The 7,738-nt window shown below is 37.1% G+C and overlaps 1 protein-coding gene across 5 annotated transcripts in view; it reads right to left on the reverse strand.

Moving 5' to 3' along the window:
- LOC110465918 (DNA damage-regulated autophagy modulator protein 1-like) overlaps positions 1 to 7,738 on the reverse strand; it is a 174,195-nt gene that overhangs the window by 114,661 nt on the left and 51,796 nt on the right. The window contains exon 1 of one of the 5 annotated variants that reach the window (XM_021522116.1): positions 3,097 to 3,114. The exons of the other annotated variants lie outside the window; for them this stretch is intronic. The gene's annotated coding sequence lies outside the window, so the exon portion shown is untranslated. Of the gene's footprint in view, positions 1 to 3,096; positions 3,115 to 7,738 lie in introns of those variants that run through there. 5 annotated transcript variants of the gene reach the window in all.

A 7,738-nucleotide genomic window follows, 5' to 3' on the forward strand; every position in this document is an offset into this window, starting at 1 on the left:
ATACACAAATATAACAATAACATCGGATATTGATATATTTGTAAATAATAATATTGATATGACATCATCTTGTACAAGAAATATGATGATTTACTTGATTCACAGTATGTATGAGGAAGCATTATCCTGCACAGGAAAATAAAGATGTATAAAGAACATGCGTCATTGTGAACAATAGATTTCGCAAAGACGTACATGTACATGTGTATATTCAATTATTGGCTTCGTTAAGTGAAAGATGGGTACATATGTAAGTGTTAACCCGAAAAAGGTGATCAGAGTAAATCTATTTTTCAAATTTACTGGTTTGTTTATTTTTAATATGACATTTCTGTATTCACACAATAGTGGGCTTCAGTAATAACCACTGACGACCTGCAGCAGTATCCAATCGGTACTACAGTACATGTATCGGGAACCGAGTTGGATTGTTGAATTTCTATCAAATACATAATGCACAGACTCCTTGAAATTTGTTTATGCATTATAAATATATAATAAGTATTAAATAAACATATGTATATAAGAACTGGACAAAACTGATTTTACTTCTATACATTTTAAATTATTAAGACTTACAATGCTTTATACCAGTAAAGTTAAATGTAAATTTAAAAGGGAAGTTCAAAAACATGTCTACTATTTACAGTATATACAGTGGATTCTAGTAATCTGGAAGGAAGCCTGTCAGACACACTCGTTCAGGTACAGAATAAAAGTAACAGTTACATATACTGTATACCCATTTGCGCGTTTTGATGAACTATAGAGAGGTTTTGGTGAATATCTTTACAATCACCCAGACAACCAACTGCGACATTTGTCATCTTACGTGTTCCTGTTCTATCTAATATTTCTATTTTTGTATCTTTACCCTTCTCTAAACCTCCCTAGTCACCCACTCCCCATTTGGTTACATTGGAGAGCTTTCATCCATGTGAGGAGGACAATGAGTTCTGTTCTCATACCGGGACATACAAAGTAGGTTAGTTAACGTTGTTATTCCCCGATAACGTTTCAGCATTTTGGATAAGTGCAACAACTGGTTAACTCGTTGTTAGGTTAATGTGACAGGTAAAAGTACTGTGCTGGGTGCCTTCGGCATGGTATTTCAGTGAGACAGCACTCTAAGTACGGCATCAGATCCGCGGTATTGTAAAACATATAAACGAACATACCGCCTGCTGGACATATGCATACATAACACACATGGATGGAAGTCCTTAAATAACCACAGCTGTCAATAGGACACTAAACTAAACCAAAGCTTTTTCTTACAGTATCGATTTCTCAGAAACCAACGTGTGTTGTGTTTACACTGTTACATTGAACATATAGTATGTTACATCCTTTGTGCATCAATTCTCCGTTAAACAGCAGTTACAACAGGAATGACTATCGCAATCTCGTCATCACCGTCATAGTATTATATAACAGAGGTTTGGGGATAAGTATCTGTATATGTATGATCGATTTCTGGCTCGGAAGTCAAAAATAACTGGTAGCTAGCCATTCTGAAGTGTATATGTCATAATTACCATAACACGCTAACGGCCCAAGCTCTATCTGCTGCTGGTAAATAGGAAGTCATATTGTCCTTCGGGATTTAATGCGAATATGTATAAGTGAAGCACTTCATGTCTCACTTTTTACCGCGAAGCCGCATTACATTCACAGTTAGTTAGGTTTTTATGATACAGAATTCTGTGACTCAATTCTCTCTGCAGATTTGGTTCAATAGGCTGTATCTTACTAAATGTACTATATATTGGAGGCGACTAATGTGGGGGAAACCCGGCCGTATCGGGTGCTTTCTTCTATTTCTGCTGTTCAGTTGACAGAAGAGAAACAGAAATAATGTGCTAACCAAACCCAACATCTTAAATATATGCTTTTTTTCTCTCTTGCTGCTTTCGAAAAAAAATAGCACACAGCTTTATGTTTGCGATAAGCCAGATGTATACATGTGTATTATTTCCCGGGATTGGAATCGTTGTTGCCACTAACTGTTCAAACACTGAACTACATCCATTAACAGTTCGAGTCAGCTAATCACGGTTATCGTTGGGCCACTAAATGAAAGCTTTTTATGTGACATCTGATTGAAGTGTCATAAGCTGGGCTTGAAAGCATTACACTCCAGCCAGTCACATGGTGTCGACAACGGACTGACCGAATGTGAAAAGAAACCTCACCAAAAAGGGTAGATAAGCAGAAACATCAGAGAAAGGGTGAGGAATGATGGAGTTATGTTTGACATCCTCAAAATAAAACAAGAGTAACGCGATTCTACTTGGGACCCCTCACCAGTCGCTACACAAATACAAGTGTTCTATCATCTATATACTACTTTATACCCCGTACCGGTATAATGATAAATTCATTATCATGGGTTGTCAGTATGATGACACCAAAACAAAGTTGAAAAAGACTTTTTTTCTTAAAAAAGAAAGTCTGCTCGTGCGAGATGACGTCCTAAACCGGAAATAATATCCACACAAAAAAGTCAACGAAGTAAGAAAATATGCATATGCAGTAGCCTATGACAATAAGATTGTTTAGAAAAAATGTAAACAGTTTTAAGGTTCATGATATTCCTCCTACGTTTGCTACAGACCGAGGATTTGCGATCGATGACCATTGAGCCTAGAAGTCATTTGGAAATATGGTGTTGGAGAAATAAAGAGATTATAATACAGTATTTGTCGTTCATCGTTCGCACTTGGATAAAATTTCGAGTCCATCTGTGGTATCCTCTTGATTTTATCCACTTGCTAGCGACGAGAAAATTGTTCTCACGACAAACCCTGAAAACACAGTGTGGTAATCTATACACTTTGTAAGTATCAACCTTAATAAACATCTGTTTTGTTTCGTTAACCATTTATCCACTGGCTAGCGACGAGAAAATTGTTCTCACGACAAACCCTGAAAACACAGTGTGGTAATCTATACACTTTGTAAATATCAACCTTAATATACATCTGTTTTGTTTCGTTAACCATTTTCTTTCAAAAGAAATCAGCTTTACACAATTTTATAATTGGACAATTAACAAAACACAAAAAATGCACGAGCATTACGCATTAAACTCACTGACAAGATGCGGAAGGCCTGCGTTCAGCCTGTTCACACTTCCTATATATATCATTGCGCTTGCGTGCCGATACATCTTCGTTGTTACACGGAACGCCCCGTAGGTTATGGCTGCCCATGTACGATCATGTACGATAGTGAACGTTTACATGAAACATCCTGCACACCAGACATCCAATATACGATGGTGCTAGCGAATACATGTAGGCACTTATAGCGGTCGCACACGGACCCAATGCCGATACATTTGTAGTTTTTGTCACGTTAAATACTAGAGCACGCATTTTTCATCCATCTGTTAAGGATGTAACGGCTTTTTTCATCCAATGGCTAATACATGAGCAGCATATTGTAGGAAATGCATACTGGTCTACATTTATCATATCTATAAACTATATCACGTTGCAGATATAATATTTTCAATTAAAAATACAAAAACGGACATCCCGACACTGCTGCATTATGGCCTTACAAGGTCACCCATTTTTTAAATTCGGCAAGGAAAAATTAACTTGCACATTCACCAAGTGATTTTTTTTTGGTAATCTATGATTTCAACACTTAACATACCAATCCGCTGACGGATTATTAATAGATAAACAGATCAATGTGGCGAATGGTTGAACTCGTTCAAGACTTATACTTAACATGGTATACGTTATGTTATGTCCCCTAGTAATAACTGTGTTGGGGACGAATACCACTACTTATACCAATGTACTAATGTATCTGTTGTAGCTCTTAGACAACTTTATATACCAAATTATTATTATGTCAACCCAACTTATATCAAAATGAAAGGAATGTTCTCAATTTGTAACACGGTTCTCTTAACAAAAGTAAGTAAAATTATACAAAAGGTAATGAAGCTACTTAATATCTAAAATAATTTAGCTAAAAGAATTATTGAAATGGGTTGTTATTGTATGAATTGTATCATGTGTCATAGTATGTGAGTACTATGTCCATCAATGTATACTATGTATTATGTGACCTCTTGTTACGCACGTATACGTGTGGCGTGAGTGTAAAAAATAAAACTTGAAAAACTTGACTATCCTGCACAACGTGTTAATTAGTTATTGTCTTCAGTATTTTCGAAACACAGATTATCTACGATTCAATTTCTTATGCTTTAAGCCTGTTCACCATTTTGTACCAAAGATCAGAGGATAGCAGATGGTTGGATGGTACGCATCATGTCCTCGTAACAGCTACGGTCAGCGGTAGGGAATGATGACGTAACAACATGTTCCTTCACTGTAAACGAGATGTGGTAGATGGGTGGGGATACGATGGTGCAACGTTTTGGGTGCTGTAAGGGACGGTGTTTTGATAAATAGAAGGATGGAGATTCGAAGCTGTGGTTTTTGGGTGTTGTTAAGGACAGTGTACGGTGGTACGACACTCTAGGTTGTACATATGTGGTAAATAGTGGGCTGACATATGGTGGCACAACTTTATTGGAGTATTTAGCGGGGAGATATGATGCCACGACTTTTTGTGTGATAAGACAAGGAGAATCGGCATGTGTGAAAGATTTACAGCCATTTTACCTCCACTCAATCCGACTTGTTATATGTTCATGTATCTGAGTACATTGCATTTAGGTGCATATTTCGGTTTTTAAAATACCACAAATAACATCACCAGAGATATACGTACTTTCGCTTACACTAGATATTCGCTTTATCTTGTTCTTCACATAAAGAGATAAAATAGTATTTGTGAATTGTGTTCAAACGTACAAAATGTATGTACGCCACCGATGCCTAGGAAATAGAAACACGTTCTGATATTTGTAAAACTGTTTTACGGAGCACGTACTTGAAAGTCACGAATAGCAATTTTCGTTATCACAAAATCCCAAACTGTAAATGAAAAAAAAAGTTTATTTTTACCCTTGGATATCTACATCATTATGGATCCGTCAAAATGTTGTTTTTCAATATATGACAGAGAAAAAATAATTACTATCACAAACAAAAAATACTCGTGTCTCTACTCCCAACCTGCAGGGGGATGGCATTGCAGCTGTGTTTACTCTTATGAACGATATGCATATGTTGTGTCCCTTGTTTTAAAATCCCAAGGTTTAAATTCACGGTATATTTAATTTTTCATCCATTCTCCTTGCAAACACTGGGATATGTTTAATTCGTAACATCAACGTGATTAATAGAAATGGTTTTGGTTACATACATATATGTTGTCTTGTGTCAGAAATCAGAGAGCCTGTTTGACCCAATTTATGAAAAGGTCTTAGTATTTAGCAGGAAACTTAATCCACTTCCTCCAACCTATTCCTGCCTTCTAATCCTGGTTCAATACAAGCATTGTATCGGTTTCCTAAGGGCTACATCCCTGCTGGTCGGGGATTGAGAAAATAATACACCTACTGTTACCCACTGCATGTATTTTAAGAGGCGACTTCTGTGGGGAATCTCCTGTAGAATTTAGGATTTGGTAAAACGACCAAAATAAGTCTGCTGCACCCATAGTCCGAATTATTCTGACGTTTTATTGACCTTTTTATATCGGTCTCGACGCCAGACTGATATAAAAAAAAAAGTCGATAAAACGTCTGAATAATCCGGACTACTGCACCCATTGCAACGGTAACTTATATTTCTTCTACTTCAAACTACATTTTATGTCATAGCGCCGTACCGGGTAACACTTCATTTTTGGTTGTAATGTTGAGATAAAAGCAAACGGTTGTGTCCCTGCTTAGCGTTCAGTGTTTAGGGGAATGGCAACAACTGGTTAACCGAAGTTAGTATCATGTTTGGTTTGGTTTGCTTTAGTATTGTTTAACGTCTCATCAACAGCTACGGTCATTTACGGACGGCCTCCCCTGTGTGCAAGATGCATGCGTGTAGTGTGTGCGTGTGTGTTTTTGGAGGCTGCGATATGTTCGTGTTTGTCTCCTTGTAATAGCGTGGAACTGATGCCGACTTTATAGTGCTACCTCACTGACAACGGGCGAACCAGTCCTCCCACTCCTAAATCGCTGAGCGTTAAGCAGGAGTAGAAACTATCATTTTTACAGACTCTGGTATGTCTCGGCCAGTAGACAGAACATAAAGCCTTCCTCACTGTGGCGAACGCTCAACTAAAGGCCAAAAGTGGGGCATTGTCAAGGGAGACATTAGGAAGAAGAAAGTTGTTTAGAAAGAAGAGAAAAGATAAGATCCCATATTAAGTCGCCTCTAACGATCATGCAATGGGGGCAACAGGGTACAATTCTTACGCCCTACCTGCAGGGACTTCATGTGACCGGACGGATTTCTGTTAGATGTTAATAGGACTTTAAACAAAATCCAAACCAAACCTAAGGGTATCTATTAAAAAATGTTGTATCAGTATATGTTGGCATTCTATTGAGTAAGATCATGATATGAGTCGATATTTGTGAAGGAGAAAATAGGGAACTGGAATTATGTTGGAGATTCGTTGTTTCACTGTGAGGTTAAGCGTCTATCCCGTACAGGTACACAATGTAAGTATCCACATTTAGACCAGGTATAGAACTGGAATTATGTTGGAGATTCGTTGTTTCACTTTGAGGTAGCGTCTATCCCGTACATGTACACAATGTAAATATCAACATTTAGACTAGGTATAGAACTGGAATTGTATTGGAGATTCGTTGTTTCACTGTGAGGTCGCGGCTATCCCGTTCATGTACACAATGTAAGTATCAACATTTAGACTAGCTATAGAACTGGAATTGTGTTAGAGATTCGTTGTTTCACTTTGAAGTAGCGTCTATCCCGTACTGTGTTAGAGATTCGTTGTTTCACTGTGAGGTAGCGTCTATCCTGTACATGTACACAATGTAAGTATCCACATTTAGACCAGGTATAGAACTGGAATTTTGTTGGAGATTCGTTGTTTCACTGTGAGGTAGCGTCTATTCCGTACATGTACACAATAGAAATATCCACATTTAGACCAGGTAGCCTTTACGTCTCTCAATATTCATACAAATGTACCATTTTTTTCCTGATATTAAAACTGAGGTCATCAAATGCATACTTCCTCATAAGCGCATTAACTCAGCTGCAAAATGCAACCATGCCCTTATCTCTTTATGACATATCATACACATGATGGACCGTCTGAGGATGGAATACGTCAGCTACGGTCCTTTACATTAATACTCTCCTAATTTAGCATACATATTCAAGTTTTATCATGATTAATATTCTGTGCAACTCTGTTCTGCAAGAAGGATTTGAATTAAAATATATGTATCTAACCTTCACACATAAAATACCTTTTTTTGCTGTAAATAACCAGTTTATCATTAATTTAAAATTTGGTTCACAAATATAACTTGCATAACATACGCTTAGAAAAATAAATATACAAGAAAATGACTGGAATTAATTGAAACGGGGATTGGGGGATAGTTTGGTTAAAAAGTAGAAGTTTATCCAGAAAAAAAGAGGGACAGGGATAAGAGAGACATAAGAGTAAGAAGAGAGGAAAAGAGATTCCCGACGAAAGCAATAATTATTCATGAAAGGGTGATTATTGTAATTTATCAGCAAATGAAAAAGAAAAACAGAGGAGAAAAAAACTTGCAAAAAGAGGAGAGAAAAAAAGTAGATTTACTTAGTTTTTATCCTTAATG

The sequence above is a fragment of the Mizuhopecten yessoensis genome, unplaced genomic scaffold (genome assembly GCF_002113885.1).
Source record: "Mizuhopecten yessoensis strain PY_sf001 unplaced genomic scaffold, ASM211388v2 scaffold1595, whole genome shotgun sequence".
In the NCBI taxonomy this organism is placed as follows: domain Eukaryota; kingdom Metazoa; phylum Mollusca; class Bivalvia; order Pectinida; family Pectinidae; genus Mizuhopecten; species Mizuhopecten yessoensis.